Source organism: Mandrillus leucophaeus, unplaced genomic scaffold, assembly GCF_000951045.1.
Source record: "Mandrillus leucophaeus isolate KB7577 unplaced genomic scaffold, Mleu.le_1.0 Scaffold823, whole genome shotgun sequence".
Taxonomy (NCBI): domain Eukaryota; kingdom Metazoa; phylum Chordata; class Mammalia; order Primates; family Cercopithecidae; genus Mandrillus; species Mandrillus leucophaeus.
Window position 1 is genome coordinate 130,857 of NW_012108953.1, and position 3,458 is coordinate 134,314.

General features: G+C 43.6%; 1 long non-coding RNA gene across 1 annotated transcript; it reads left to right on the forward strand.

The window, feature by feature from the left end:
* On the forward strand, positions 1-638 carry LOC105530466. The gene is made up of 2 exons (XR_001004655.1): positions 1-305; positions 412-638. It is a non-coding gene; the product is annotated as an uncharacterized LOC105530466 (long non-coding RNA).
* The last annotated feature ends 2,820 nt before the right edge of the window (positions 639-3,458 follow it).

Consider the following 3,458-nt stretch of genomic DNA (forward strand, 5'->3'; position numbering starts at 1 on the left):
CCGGCCTGGGAGCCAGGAGGGCGAGGCGCCTGCACCTTCGGGGCCAGATTGGAGTTCGAAGAGTGGCGGGGACCCCAGAAGCTCGGGGCCGGGGCGATGGCTGCAGCCTCGGGAGGGTATCTGCCAGATCGAACCCCGGGAAAGGGAAGCAAAGGCATGGAACCTCCGCACACTGGATGAGAATCCATCTTCCACTGGAGCTGGGAATAGACTTTGTAAAAGATATTATGTAATGGAGTCTCGGGAACCCTGAGACCTCTCCAGCGAAGCTGAAGTGAATTAATTAAGTGCTTTAAACGGTCTTGGTAAATATTCCGCGGGAGCTGGGGAGGACTGTTGGGATGGCTGTAGCTTGAGTTGAATTTTAACTGTCCTCATTCTGGGTTTTGTCGCTCTGCTGTCTGCGCCAAGGTGCTGTGTTACGGGAGGGAGTGACTGGAAAGTAACAAAGCTGAATCTTTCTCCCTGGAGTAAGGCCGAAGATTGGATTACTACACGCCTTGACGTGACACTATACCCGTAGATCTCATGCACCATGAATGCCATATGACATTGCCGTTTTCTTTCTCAGTTCATGGACAAAAGTGGTGGGTGTTCATTGTCTTCATTGTCAATGCATTAATAAAGAAGATGTGTGGCACATAGTCTTTGTGATAAATCAGGTAAAGAAGCAACGGAAGTGATGCAAAATGCACCGTGTGGAGATGGTTTCTCTTCAGTGGTTGTCAGAAAAGGTCCTCGTCATGATGGCTCTGTCACTGATGGGATGTGAAGTAGTAATCCGCTCCGTAGTGGCCTGCCATTCACAAGATGGGTACCAAAGTGAATAACATTAATTAATTGACAAAAAAAGACTGTGGTCAATGGGGGAAAAAATCGATCCCGTGGCAGGTGTGAAGTGGGAATGGCTGGCCCACCCTCTGATCCAAGATGGTCTGGCTGCAGGAAGGTGGCAGCCAAGTGGATTCTGAAAATCGTGACTAATGAACCCAAAGTTAATAGCTGGCAGTGCAAGGAAAGAGGAAACAAAGCTACCTTTGAAATTTTATGTTTGCGGAACAAATTTATACTTATGATAAATATTTTAGTTTAACCACTCTCTCTAATCCTGAATCCAAAAGCCAGAGTTACCAGTGGAATATTCCCCCATGATTGGCATCAGAAACTAAACATTTCTCCTGTCATATTTCTTTGTCGAAGGAGAGGAAGAGGCTTATTAATTATCACTGATTATTATAGGGCCACGAGGAAGATGTTCAACAGTGGAAAAGGGAGTGAGCACTGCATTTTCTAGAGGGGTTTAAAGAGTTGTTGCAATGAAATAATTCCTGCAGTTGTGTGGGAGGTCAGATTAGATGATCTCCAAAGGCCCTCATACCCACAGGGTCCATAATAAGTGTTAAGTGGCAAAATCATTTAAAATATGCTAGGTTTTCTATTAGAAAAACCGAAGAGACTGGGCGTGGTGGCTCATGCCTATAATCCCAGCACTTTGGGAGGGCCAAGGTGGGCAGATCACTCGAGGTCAGGAATTTGAGACCAGCCTGGCCAACATGGTGAAACATGGTGAAACCCTGTCTCTATCAAAAATACAAAATTTAGCTGCGCGTGGTAGTGCGTGCCTGTAATCCTAGCTACTCAGGAGGCTGAGGCAGGAGAATCGCTTGAACCCAGGAGGTGGAGGTTGCAGTGAGCCGAGATTGTGTCCTTGCACTCCAGCCTGGGCAACAGAGCAAGACTGTGTCTCAAAAGAAAAAAGAAAAGAAAAACAAACAAAAAAACTGAAGAGAAATAAAATACACATTGTTAAACATTGTTCTTTCTTGTCACCAAACAAGGCAGCAGCACTTCACTGTGGGATTTGCCAACGAACTGTCATCATTGCTCTGTGTTAAAAGGTCCCTTCCACTCTTGCAGAGGAGGTTATCTGTATTTCTGTTCAAATGCAAGTATAAAGACATTAAAATGTAGCAGATAACATTGTAGGACCTGACAGGAAAAGCCAAGGTCAGGTGATGAGAAAAAGGCAGAAGTGAGAAAGCTACTGTAGTTAGGAAAGAAGGAGGTAATAAACATTGTCAAAGTTTAGCTTCTATTTATTTTTAAGGGGATATATTAAGGATTAAGGAAAGCTACAGATGAGCACAGGCAAAGGATAATACGGAGATGACTATTCGTTGTTCCTGGGACTTCAGAGGTAGAACCATCTGGAAGGTAGATGGACAGATACAAAATGAGAAAGGTTGACTTCTCACAGGAATTCAAGTCAGGTTTAGAAAGGACTGGGGAGATTCTTTAAGACGAAGATGATTGTATCAGCTCAAAAAGAAAAAAAAAATCAAGTTACATTACACATGCCCTTTGCCATAGAATTAATAGTCATAGAAGCAATAGAGAAAATAGGATTCCTTGAAGCCAGTAACTGGTGGCATATGAGAAACATGCAAAGTCCTGGCAGCTTTTCTGAAACCAGTGTGTGAATCAGGGACTCAGTTATGAAACAGCTCTTTCTTCTCTGGGATCCAGGAGAGATGGTAATAAGGTAGTGAGAAGCCGAGGCAATGATATTGAGGCTCAAATACAAAAAGTATTTTCTTATCTTCTGAGACCAGACTAAGGTTACAGAAAGAGTTCGGGCAAGCCCAACATGATGACAATCAGGTGTCACGGGTGAAAGTGGACTAGGAAGAATTACCCTGAAATTGAATGGACCCTGAAAGTCATGAACGAATGTTAAGAATTAGAGCCACACATGAAATATGGTTTAATGCCTCTCTTTCTGGGAAGCCTTCTTGAGCTTCTTTATCTGTTCTACAGCATTTGTAAGTACCTCTGCTTGCAGCATTTGTCGTGTTGCATTATAAATAGTTATTTAAATAACTCTGAACCCAATTAGCTTGTCAGCTCATTGGAGAGGGCAGGACTTATAAAAATGCATGCATGAATGAGTTCAAAAACGGAGAGAGTGAAGAATTACAGACAAAAAGATATTTGAATATTGTCTGCAGCCCTTCTCTTGGTTTTAGTAAATACCTCAAAATCAGTACTTGAAAGGGATGGTAGGGGCAGGAGGGAGTCATCGAAGCTGGGATGCGGGAGGGGTCGGGGGGGTCAGGGAACAGGTCTGGAAGGAACCAGGAATTATGAAGTATTTCTGATGGAGGTCTAGAAGAAGAGATCGTCTGCCCTCTATTGGCCACCCCGGGAATTAATACATTGTTGAAAATGTCTGAAAATCAAAATCACAGTGCCCATTTTTTGGCCTAAGCAGAAAGTGGAAATGAGAGGGCAATAAACAGAATGTTAGTATGAGACCCCGCCTTACCGATACAGTGTCTAGTCCAGTCTCCCACCTATAGTCACACTCTCTGGGATTTGCCTGCTGTTTGTATTTTTTCTTCCTGAAATGAAAAGAAAAATGTAGAAGTTGCCTTTGAGTTTGATTCACATACTGTTGG